Source organism: Lonchura striata, chromosome 4 (assembly GCF_046129695.1).
Source record: "Lonchura striata isolate bLonStr1 chromosome 4, bLonStr1.mat, whole genome shotgun sequence".
In the NCBI taxonomy this organism is placed as follows: Eukaryota; Metazoa; Chordata; class Aves; order Passeriformes; family Estrildidae; genus Lonchura; species Lonchura striata.
This window is the reverse complement of record NC_134606.1, coordinates 33,781,289-33,794,455: the sequence shown is the minus strand read 5'-3', so window position 1 is coordinate 33,794,455 and position 13,167 is coordinate 33,781,289. Positions and strand designations below refer to the sequence as shown.

Sequence of the window (13,167 nt, the reverse complement as noted above, 5' to 3'; positions counted from 1 at the left end):
GGCTGGAGAATCAGGAAGGGAAAGAAAACAAAGGTTGAAATAAGAAAGTTGAATAATTTTTAAAAAATTAAATATAAAAATTGAAATACTAAAACTAACAATAACAATAAAAAAAAATAAGGACAGGAAGAGAGGAAGCTAAAACCCAAGAAAAACAAGTGGAACAGTGCCACTGCTCACCACCAATTGACCAATATCCACTGTGTCCCTGAGCTGCAGTCAGCCCTGTTTTCATGTAACTCGTCATGTTTATATATGGAGCATGGCATTCTATGGTATGGAATATCCCTTTGTGCAGTTTAGATCAGCTGTGCTGGTTATGCTCCCTCCCAGTTTCTTCTGTGTCTCCTCACTGGCAGAAAATGAGACACTGAAAAATCCTTGACTTAAGGTAAGTACTGCTTAGTAACAACCAAAAAGAGTGTATTACCAACATTATGCTCAAACTGAATTCAAAGCACAACCCTCTCCCAAGAAGATTACTTCTATCCCAGCCAAACCAGGACATAAAACCAGCTACACCTTTCTCACGCTACCAGCACAGTGTCACTATAATTGTCCAAATGTTGGCAATTATTTTACCATAATTGTCTAAATAGCTGTCAAGTAATGTTCTTTCCCTAAGTAATTTATAACAAGTTTCAGTATATAGTTCTTTCAAAAAAAAATTTTCCTTCTATTATCTAATGATCATGTCTGTTATAAAGGTCTCAAGCTTACATGTGATTGTATTTATTATTATTTTGTATTATCATCTGTTCCCCATCTCCTCAAATTTGTTAATCTCATACTGCTTTGTTTATTTCTTTTTTCAAAGATTTATAGATTATCATATTTTGCTCTTCTGTGCTTAAAGACCTTACATTAATAGCCACTGTTCCTCTAAAGATACCAAGTGGTATTCCTCTGTGACTTTAGGTTATAGGCATATTTCCTACAGCAATACTTATCATCTGTAGTTTTTAAATTTTGAAAGGTTATAACAGCAGTAAGAAACACCATCACAAAATTATTCATAGCAGATACTCTTGGCAGAGTTAATATTGGTAAGTTCTTTTGAAAAAAAAAGATAGTATCTAAAATAACTGTACTTCCTGAATATATCCTCGAAATTAGATGAAGATGACACTGAGAAAAAGTGTTACCAGTGCGAAGCGATCAGAAGTCATGAGTGCACTCTAAAATTATTTTAATCTTGAAATTTAGTGTATTATGTATTGGTGTGTGTGTGTAAACTATATAAATATATATTTGTATTTGTGTGTCTGAGGGGTACAGAGGGGCCTAAGGAAATTTTAATTTACCTTCTACTATTGAGAAGGAGAGGTACACTTGAAGCATGCTAGCAAGTATTTTTAAAGAAAAGCTAATTTTGGTAACATTATGGCTCCAAGGGTTTAGTCTTAGTACAAATATCACTATGTTTACCAATAGTGCTAACATTGCTATATGAATGAGAGATTTTCTTCTGAGCTCTGTGAAGATCAGAGTTTATTTGAATGTTCTCTAGAAAAATCTGCATTGCGTGTCATTATTCCAAAGTTGTGAATAGGGGAAAAAAAACCTTACCGATTTGTAAACCTATTTCTGTGAGATTAATTCATTAACTCTGTTCCAGTGGCACACTGAAATAATAATTTAATTTTCCTGCTACAGGAAGGTTTATACATCCCTGAGAATTTTTGTTCAGGGAAGTTGGCTTTTGGAATTAGAGAAATATGAGGATTCTTTTCAGCCAGAGGCTAAAGAGGTACCCCTGGCTGTAGAGTGTGCACAGTGGATATAGTCATTGACATACCTTGCAGCTGTCTCCACGTTCTCCTAACAGCTGCTGTGTTCTCCTGTGCGTCAGATAAGCTCCTGTGGGCTATTTATAGAAAATGTGTGGGATCTTTCTGTTGTTATATCCTTCATATGCCCTCCTAATTCTGGTAAACTGCATCACGGGCGTAGACTGCTAATGGTGAGCAAATAGGATAGATGAGTGGCTGTTCACCCCCCAGGTGGGACAGGCATGGCACACTTTCCCTGTAGTTTTGTCGGGCCCCTACCCCTAATTTTTTTCCACTGCTGAACCTGGCCCTTCCTTTAATGCACCTTTGCAGTAAGTTGTGCTTACCCATTCTTCAGTGTTTCATGGGTACAGCTGTACATGCTGTCCACTGGTGAGGTGCATACTGCTAACTTACCCACTTGGGAGGTGTGATCCTGCAGCCATAGTGTCAGAGTCTGTCTGAATTTCTAATTTACAGGACAATGTACTCAGTGATTTAGGCTTTATTTTATGAGCTCATTAAGAAATACAAGAGCAAACAATGGTCCACACTAGTCTCTCTCATGAATTCACTTACCGGGTAATTCATGAGGTTTCATAACTTATAACCCATAGCTCTTAATTCATGCACGTGCGAGGAAAAATTTGTTACCTAGCCAACACTAAGAGTGCTGATTCATTTTCCTTTGTCACAATGGAGGCAGCTCCTCACACTGGGAGGCTGGAAATATTCATCAGTCCAGCTGCAGTTAGATCTGTTCCTTAAAAAACTTTTTAAAGTTATTCATACCTTTCAGCTGTGAAATTTGGTCTATGTAATTTCTGTAAATTAGTAGATTCTCAGCAAACTGCCAGACAATAAATATGCAAAAATGATGGCTGCAGGTGACAGCAATCTACAGGTGATAATGGCTGCATTATGGCTTTTTAGCTCTTTCGGGCCACCTGTCCTGCCTACATGGTGCTCTCAGTTTGACCTAATGGCACTGCTTCCAGCATATGTCAGCATGAGCTGCATTAGCCAAAATCTGAGCAGTGGCTGAGTGAACAGTCACTTGGCAATAGTTCCTTTTTTACTGATGTCCATGAAACAAAGAAATCCAGTTTCTTCAGCTCTTTGAAGTTAGGTATCTATTGTCATTTCAGACATTCTGCAATAGCAGATAATCCACACATGGGTATGAGATGTGATGCAATGTATGGGGAATTAATTTTCTGTGATTGTCATTGTAAAATGATTTTACAATGTACGTTTTAGTTTGAGTTTCTTCATTCTGAAAAAGGGTTTTTAATTTTTCTCTACCCTTGATCTCACTGGCTATTGTCAGTTAAAGTTAAAACAGTTAAGTATGAGCTTATCTTTAAGCATACAGTTAAGTATTGCAGAAATTTAATACATATTTCAGAAATACTGCTAGATTTTGTTGCTAATAGAATCACAAATCTGTTAGCAAAATCACAAAAAGCCTTGAGGGAGAACTTGTTATGTGATTTTCTTATTACTCAATCCCTCCCCAAGTCCCTCCATCTGTTTTTGAGTATCTGAACTTTACTCCTGTATATTAGATAATTTTCCCTATACTTAAGACATGTGACTGTAGAGCTTATATACTCCTATATATCATAGAACTAAGATATATAGCTCTTGAATTATCTAGATTGCTTTAGGTATGCTTTAAAATGATGATTCTGTTTTTCATATTTGACAGTTTAATTTCATTGCAAATAAAAGTATTTTGTCAAAATGTTAGTGTACTGCATCTTTGCAGTTAGATTGATATTAAGTTTAAAATTCTTTTGCTACCAGTATTGAATTTGATTTAATTTTTAATCTCATAAGATTGCATTAAGTCAAAATATCTCACACACAGATAAAAGACAAGAATAAATAATTAAACAAAATGCCTTTATGGTTAGCAGCACAGTTGAAGTGATGACATAAAAGTACAATTATAATTCACATAATTTTGGAAACTTTACTAAATGTTAGAACTACTGAAGGAATACACTTTAATGTAAAAGCAGCAAGTGGACATACATATGTGTATGTGTTTATAGAAAATAATTGCTGGGATCAATGAAACAGTGAATAAAATATTTGAATTTTTTTCTGTGCAATTTTACATAATTATGTTTATAAAAGCTATATAAAAGTGTAAAGATATGCATGACAATATTATGAGAAATTAAATTATCATATGCATAAGGGATTAAGGTCTTTTTATTTCACAGCTATTCAATTTATACAGTTCTATAGCTTTTTAAATGTTCTTTTTTCTCAGCATTAGTTTACAATGTTCTTGTACTATGGTTAGGAGATAATTAAGGAAGTTTATTTGGAGTTCACTGACTGCTTTGTCAGAGAAATGTGGCTTATGTTCTCTTCTGTTAGAGAGGTCTGGGAGTACTTAGCTAAACAAATCATAAGTAGCTCATAGCGCTTATTTGAAATAAAGCTCCTTACCATTGTAATTACAGTATGTGTGATGTTGGTGTGATCATTGCTAAGAGACAAAAAAGAAAGAAAAATGTGTGTTTTAAAAGTAATTAGAAGACAGACTTCTATTTTTTATTACTTATTCATTGAAACATAGTTAAATACCAGCTTGATTTTGCTTTGTATGTCCTTTTATAATTAAACCTCTTCTCATTTGTTAGTGGTGGTAATATGGACATTGTTAATTTACATGGAGTCCTGAGAAAATAATATTTTGTATTTAAACCTTATTCAGATTTTCACTGTGAAATAAGTACTTTCCCAGTTATAATTTTTAAAAATTTTTCTAAGAAGAAATGCCAGGTTTTTTTTTCAGTTGTGGAAAAATTGCCATGCTAGGAAATGTAGACAGATACATATATTTTATACCAGAAATAGAGTGTATGTGTTGGTTTGACTAGGGATCTGTTTTTTTCAATTCCATCATATTTTTAAACAGTGTTACTTACATGCATACAAAACCCAGTCAGTACATCCGTATTGATTGGACTGAATATTTATCTTGTCATGGCATTAGTAGTTAAGTCCCACAGGATTAGCATGCACAGGATGAAGAATTTCAGGAAATGAGACTTTGAAACAAATCCATTAGGTAGACTTTAGGATAGACTACTCAATGTTTCATCCACATTTTCGACCCTGAGTGGATCACTGTCCTTCTTTACTGTTACCTATCTGAGCAATCAAAATGCTCTTCTTACACAAGGCCCAGTTTTGGTCCATTCATGTTTTTTTCCACAGAGATAGTTTTGACAATAATGCTAGAATTTATAAAACCAGAGTGTTGAAAGACCACTGACAGCAATAAAATGCAGTATGAGAAGCAACAAAAAGGCAACATTATAATTAATGAGCTGAGGTGAGAAAATTTGTGCTTCTGCTTTTTCTGCTGTAGGATTCCCCAGTGCTAGGCCATTTATCTCGGGAGAATACCACAGCTATGCAAGAGAGAGATCTATCTCCATTCCAAAAGTCAGAAATTGGAGGAGACCACTTCCCCTACAAACTTCTGAAAAATTATTTTCTCTCATTAATATTGATATTTTTAGTAACACTCATACTGCTCCTTTTAATCATTAATGTGAAGAAAATCAGTATTTATTGATGATTTCCATTATGTGATACGTTAGATACTCTCTTTAAATATTGTAAGAAATTATTTGAGTTACTAAGTGACAGCTGTGATTATATGCTCACACAGATTTCTAAAGACATCCTTTCCTTATGTGTGCAATATTGTACAGTTGAGTAACATTTGTTAATTTTAGCATAATCTGAAATAGTTTCTGCCAAGGTTTACCACTATTTGTTCTGACAGTTAGAATGTGCTGCCTGCTTATCAAAGACGCCTTCAGAAATATTACTATCCTCTCTATAAACAGCTTTATTAAAATAAATTAAGCCAGGCTGAAAAATTGCTAGAATTGAATTTATGTATAGCTTTATTTCAGCTCCCCTGTGCATATGCATTAGAGCAGTTTTTAAATACAATTCCTCTTTTTTTTTTATTGGTTACACAGCATTATTTATGTATGAAATTACAAAGATTACTTCAGGAAAAAGTATTAATTTTTCAGATTTTGCTTTCCTACACTGCTTACACTGTGTCAACATGTCATATTTATTGTTTATTATGTAAAGAATGCTCTGAATACAAAATGGTTAATTCCTTAATAGGAGAAGTGTGGCTGTTGTCGTGAAAGTTCTAGAGTACTTAATGAGCATTAGTAACTGTAATAAACATAAAATTAATAAACTCATTACTTATGAGGCTAAGGGATAGTCTATTTCACAATTAAAGAGCAGAGAAGCAGGGAAATTGAATGCAAAACCATACTCCAAATTTGGTTAATGAAATTGAACTGCACAGGATTTGCTTTTTTGCGTTATCTAACTTTATATTTGGCTTTATTTTTCACAGTGAACCTTCTGTTGACACTAGTTGCTCGTGTTGCATGGCAGTTTCTCAGAAATTTAAGCTCCAGCTACCAAATGCACTGTATATGCCCTGAACATAGGAAGTAATAAAAGAAATAATAGTACTTAATAAATCTCTACTACTGCAAGCTGTTTTAATGAGATGACTGTAGAGCGCAGTGGTAATCATTTTCCCACTCATGGGGACCTGCTGATAAAACTCATAACATATCACTGATCATTCATTTGTTCAGGTAGCTAATACTGTGAAAGAATTTTGAAGTGTTTTTTGTACAAGATTTGGAAATGCTCCCTAGTGGGCAGGTACCAGGACCTTATTGTATTTCTTCAGTACATTTGCGTATTGCACATGATTTGGGCTGACATTAGGTGTTCTAGGATCACATGTAGATAGTCCAGTTCTCAAAAGTCTGTAGTTCAGTGCTGAAACTTGAGAAGTCTCAAAATTGAAAAGAGTTGACAGTTGTGTGCAGTGGAGTTTCTGCTTTCTCCTGGAAAACACAGAAACTTGCTCAGGAGTTGTAGGACAATTTGAGCAGCTCACGTTTGACCTTGCCAGTCTTTTGAAATTGTTTGGGAAATTATCTGAGAAATCTTACTGTGATCAGGGTATTATTTTTTTTTTCCTGTACCCTGTGTTGCATTGTATTTACTGGAAAGTGATCACTAGACTTCAGCTTTCATTAAGTAGAAACTCTGTATTATATATTTTATATATATATTATATATATATTTATAGTATATGTCTATCTCTATATTAAATTTTGAGATAAGAATGTGATTTGAATTAAAAAGATTGAACCTTATTTTCTTTTTTGGGCTAGAAATGAAACCCTCTATTTCATCTATGAGTGGGAGGTTGCATTAAAAATATGGTGACTTTTTGGTTTTACGTTTCCATGTAAGTGACTTTATCACTATGTCCCTTTAGTTACTTCAATCAGAACATAGCATTCTAATGAATTTTCTTACACTTGTTTTAGAAAATTCTGTCTATAAATGCCAGTACCTAAAAATCAACCTCATGAAGGCAATGAATAATACTTATCTACCCTGAAATCCCAAACTTTAAAAAAAATAAATAATGTGCTGTGTGTATTTTAGCAAGGATATTATGTGGGTTTTAGCCAGAGAGAACTGGGGCATTTAAATTAATTTTCTTCTCTTCACTGATGCAACTATTAAAACATTTTAAAAAATACCACAGGCTCTTCAGTCATGAGCAGGTGCTTTACATGCTTTACATGCACACATGTGCTTTATTCCAGCTCAAGCTATTTCTTTGTCTGACTTACATCGAGTACTTGCTCTAGATCTGTTCTGTTCTACTTCTAACCACTTGTACTGATGTGAAGAAACATCAGGTGAGAACTGAAAGATCAGTCAACTGCTTAATGGTCTTTAATTTTTATCATGTTTATTTTGTTGTAAAAATGCATTGCTCTGCAAGTGTATATTCATGCTAGTATTTGTAAAGTAAATGTGTTACAGTGGAAGGAATTGTATTCTTGGTACATTTCTGGAAACAGAATTTCTATCCAGATGCCTATAGAAAGTTACCTGGTAGAAACCAAATCAGATGGTGTTTTTTATTTTTATTTTTTAATTCACAGTTAAGTATTAATTTTCATGCTACCGCATTAGGTAAACAGTAAAAAAGTGTGTCTGGTTTTGAAATCTGGGATTCTGAAATATAAAGCCTGTTCCAACAGAAAGCAGAAAAACTTTAGGACTGACTTCACACTTCCAAACAGGTGGATTATTTCAGATGCTGTGGTAAAAGTATACAATTTATGGTGAATAAACCTCCTAACTTAATAACACAAAGAAAACACAAACAAAGCATGCTGATTGTTCTAAACAGTCTGAAACTTTTACAAGTATCCTTATTTGTGTGATATAAATATTTTTTAAAATAGTTTACTTAGCCAAATGTGTCAGCTTCATTGAGGTTCATGTTTGTGTTAAATTTATGGTTTCTTGAAGTTACAGTATCAAAACATATTATGCACTCATCATTTAGGTAATTTATAGAGCCATATTTATATTTTGCTATGTAACATCATAATGAAAATCATTACATAACTCTAGTGAATAATTTATAGATAATATTTTGGCCTTTGTGATGCAATTATTATAGGAAACAAACCAAGAAAAGTTAAAAGAATATCAAACCTCCAAGTCAAGCACTACAAAATTAGAAAACACTAAAATGAAAGTTGCTGTTGCCTCTGTGGTTCAGCTTTTTTACATATTTCTGTGTTAGGAAATATCTATCTCTACTTAGTGACAACTGTGGGTTTGGGAGAGACATATAGACAAATCTAGTGAGAACTGCAACCCGTAGCAGTCTGAGGTCATATTGACAGGTGAGATTGTGACTGAGCATTTCAGTCCTGAAGAAAAATTAGCTTGATTTACTCCAGGCGATGGCAGAGTCACCATCTGCTGTGTCTCCCCCTGGAATCCACGGGGACAGATCCCCTGTGGAGCCCGGCCAGCTGGGCAGTGGGGTGAGGTGGGCAGAGGGAAGGAACTTCTCCTTGGATCACAGGGGGCTTGGAGAAGCTCCCATGTGAGTCCAAAGATGAGCTGGTTCCACAAAGGAAAGAGGCGCTCTCCCTCAGGATTAATTCCAAAGTTTAATGGGGGCCTGGAGAGATCCCAGGCCACATCTGGCTTCGAAGGACCTCCAGAGCAAGAGAGAGGGTCTCCTCGCCCAGAGCAGCCAGATATAAGGGTCGGGGAAACCCGAGCAGGCAATGGGGGAAGGACATGGGAGTGGCTCTCGGGGGGCAAAGCCTCAGAGTGACCACTGAGGAGAGGATAGGGAGGAGTCCCAGCCAGGGTCCAGTTACCTGGTGACCCTCGGGGAAGGATTTGGACAAAGGGGAAAGGTCACCAGGTGATGGACACATCACCTGGGAGGAGACAGGGATGGGTTGGGGTTTGATGGACATACAGGTACTGATGGGAAAGCTGGGATGGACCAAACAGGTACAAAGAGGGGATATGGAGGGACAAACCATTATGAGGGGATATACAGTGCAAACACAACTCTACAACCATCCCTGGAAGTGTTCAATAAATGACTGGACATGACATCTGGTTCCGTGATTCAGTTGCCAAGGTTGATCTAGATGATCTTGGAGGTCTTTTTCAAAGCTTTTCCAAATCAATAATTCTGTGATTCTGTGACAGGACAAGGAGGCCTGTCAGGCTTTAGGGGTTCAGAGGCATTGCTTGGTCCTTAGTGCATAGAGTTAAACTTTCTCTCATTTGTACATATAATTAAACTTTCTATCATCTTGTGTGAGCTGTCTTATCTGTCTCAGATACCTAGACTGAACTTTGCTTGAAAGTTATGTAAGTTCTGTAATTTCTGCATAAAATTCTTTTCTGGTTAAAGTCTGGGGTATCCGAGCAAAACTTCTCAGTTTTTTCCTCTTCACACTAATCAGAACATTTATTTCTGAAGTATGTATACACCTAGAGTGTACTCAAAGGGTATATGCCAGTCACACCCCCTCAGTTTTCTGCTCACCATCTGTATCTGAAGAGTTGAGCCTTCTGCCTGGAACCTTGTGTTACTTAAGCCTGTGTGGTATTTTTCTCAAAAGCCATCATACCTTTAACAACACTTGTCAGCTTCAACATGGGCTAAAACTCTGTGCAACTTGCCACTTCACTGAAGGCAAGAAGGCTTCACTACAGGCTACTTACCAAGGTACGACAAGGGCCACAGTTTCTGCTGTAGCATGCAGGTAAGTATGGATAATGGGCTCCAGGCTGCAGAATAGGATCAGAGCCTAGGGCCAGTAGTTTCCATGCCACTTAGGTACTTTGGAATATATTGCATTTTTAGTTCTTGAAATTGTCATATTTGCTTTCATAACTGAACATCTTCAATATCTTGTATCCAGATGTCTGTTTGGCATTTGCTATGAAAATAATATAGTTACAGATTAACTTCTGTGCCAAACTACTTCTGGCTGTTTTGAATAAATTTATTACTTATTTCTGTAAAATTCTAGGTTTCTATTGTTTTGAGTCACTATGTAAAGACAACGCTGAAGCAAGCACATACATCTATCTATACACACACATATATGTACATACATATTTGTGAAAAAAAAAAGGTGTTTGCAATTAAACTGGAAAACCAATAAAATGAATTCTCAAGTTCTGGATTTATAGAGCAAGATTTCATTGCAGACTGAGTGAATGTACATTTGCAACTTAAAATCAATTCTAAGAGATTACAGCTATTTATTTAGGAGATTTTGCTTTTGGATGTGACACAGAATGATCACTTCCCTTTAAGACTGGTGCAACTACTTATGGAATCAATTATGCTACTTTAGTTAGCTGCTTGATAATATGTACAAATGAAATGTATTTATAATATTATTTGTAAGAAAATCAAGGAAACCTAATTTAAGTTATGAAACCAAAGACAGAACACACAGAATTTCTGAAGAAGTATTGTCTCAAGTACATAGTTCCCCATTGTATAAATCCCTGATTACCACTTAAATTTCTGAATTCCATGTATTAAGCATAGTTACACACATTTTTTGTGTGCTGTGTATGGTGGATAAATATATTACCCTAGCAAGATGAATTATGTAGAACTGCATCGTTGGTTTTGAAAGATAGATGTAGTTATTTCTTCTGTCTGATATGAATTCAGGTCTTCAACATATCGTCCCGGCTCATGCTTTTAGATATATGGTGATCTCACAATGGAAGTTTTGTTTTGTTTCACAGAAGTTGCATTTTGCCATCAAAGAGCATAGCTTTGTTCAAAGAGCAACTTTTCTCTTTGCTCAAAGAGCATGTACTTTTGAAAATCTGTTGACATGACTTCATTGTGAAGTTATGACTTGCATTATTTTATTCTTCTGAAATGTTTTGCAGAACTTTGATGCTTCCCAGAAAGTATTTTTCTGTGAATATAATATACTTTATCGGTACCTTAGACAAAATTTCAAACTGAAAGTAGGACCAACATAATGATTATCTTTTTATACTTCAGAAAACTGTTTTATATCCACATGAAGCTTTTCAAAGAAATTCAACAGAAATTCAAAGCATCTCAATCAAAATAATCAAATAGTGAAGGAAGTAACATTTAGTGAAGGAATTGTTTATTTATCCAGCTATACTGAAGATTCTACTAGTTCAAAACTAGTAGCATTAAACAGTTTAAATTTCTGAATATCTTTAAGTTTTTGAAGAATGTGATCATCAGCCAACTTCATTAAGAATCAAAGCAAAATGTGATTTTGTAAATTTATGTAAATATCTCAGCTTAAGTTTAGGATTCAGTTTTCTTAGTTTATTACACTATAACTGAGTATTTTCTGTGGCAATTGTAATACCAGTCATTGTTCCTTTCAGAATCAATGGTCATTCTAAGCAATAAAATTAATAAAATATTAGCAGTCTCAGAAAATGGTTAATAAAACTTGATCTTACAGTTGTAAAGAATCTTTTTCACCAGGACAAGTAGGTTAAATAAATTTTGAGCAAAAGGAAATTGTTTCCTATTGTGTTAACATAATTTCATACTCAAAAAAATGTAGAATCTACCAAAAGGCATTCTATTTAACTACACTTCAACAGAATGTCAAGTAATTAAGAATCCCAAAGTAATTTACAATAAAATACATCATCCAACAATATTGGGTAGTCTTTACTTAGGTCTCCTTTTTCTCACTTCAGTTTCTGATATATCTGATATTTTTTCATGGGTGGCCTTCTACTTGGTAATTGTGTGTCTCTGTAAAGTTCCTCTGATAGTATCTATTTCACTTATTTTCCCATGACCTCTTCTGCATGTATTTGAGTTCTTTTCACTTTCTTTCTGCACTAAATTTTAAGTCTTCAGTTGCCTAAACTACCATCCCCTGTAGGAATGCCAGCACAGCCCACCCTTGACAACAAATGTTAAGATGAGCATGTGGGTGTGAAGGGGAACACCCAAAACTGTCTGAGGGAGTGTTTGCTTAAATGCTAACTGGGAAACTCTGAACGGATTTCTGAAATAAAGGAGTCAGCTTTAAAGGAAATAGGTAAAAGTAAAACCTTTGGCATGTGGGGAGATACCTTGCAGTGGAACAATGGCAGTTGAACCTCCTTCCTGCTGCAAGTCTTCCATCATGGCACTATGAGATGAAACAAGTAGGGACTCGCATCTTGGGTGTGTGTGTGTATCCTCCATTCTGCTTTCACGCCAAAATGTGAATTAGCAGCCTGTGAGAAGAAGCACAGCTTCACAGAGAGCTGGAGCTCTTCTCTCACACACAAGGTTTGTGTCAATTGGGTAACCTGCCCTCCCAGAGGAGAATGTGCTTGTAAAGCCATATGCTGTCTATGTTCCCATAATTCTGTGGGTGTGAGTAGAGAGGGGTTTTAGAAATTGAGGTGTTTATCAACATTTTGTAACTGGCTAATATTGTACTTTGTTTTAGTTAATAATGATTGCAAAATTCATTGATTGTTAGCTCAAGATTTCTCATTAATAAATCAGAAAGCTAATTAAATCCTCATTTTTGCTATGTAAATAAACAGTTTTTCCTGGAAAAGTTACCAATTTTTTGCATCCAAATTACATCCTAGAAGCAGTTGTAATACAATTTGCACTCAAAGTGAAATTTACATGTGAAACCAAGATGTTTTAGTCTAATTAAAGGTCTTAACAATCTAAACAGAGAATTATTAACCCATTCACAAAGATTCTAGAGTCTTATAATATTACTTATTGAGTTTTTTCAGCTTATTTCTGGTAAAGCCATTTTAAATTCTTTTCTGGTATCTGTCCAGAACCTCTGTGTTATGCTCAGGTCTTCACTGCTTTTCTTGGTCCTGAGGCTGGTGGCTTGGAGAGTTGGAGAGAGAGTGTATTATAGGAGTAATTAGAATTTTATAACTTTAATTGTGATTGTTTTGGAAA

The 13,167-nt window shown here is 35.2% G+C and overlaps 1 protein-coding gene across 5 annotated transcripts in view; it reads left to right on the top strand.

Moving 5' to 3' along the window:
• The window catches only part of TENM3 (teneurin transmembrane protein 3), a 1,282,397-nt gene that overhangs the window by 89,357 nt on the left and 1,179,873 nt on the right, over positions 1-13,167 (top strand). The window lies entirely within an intron of this gene.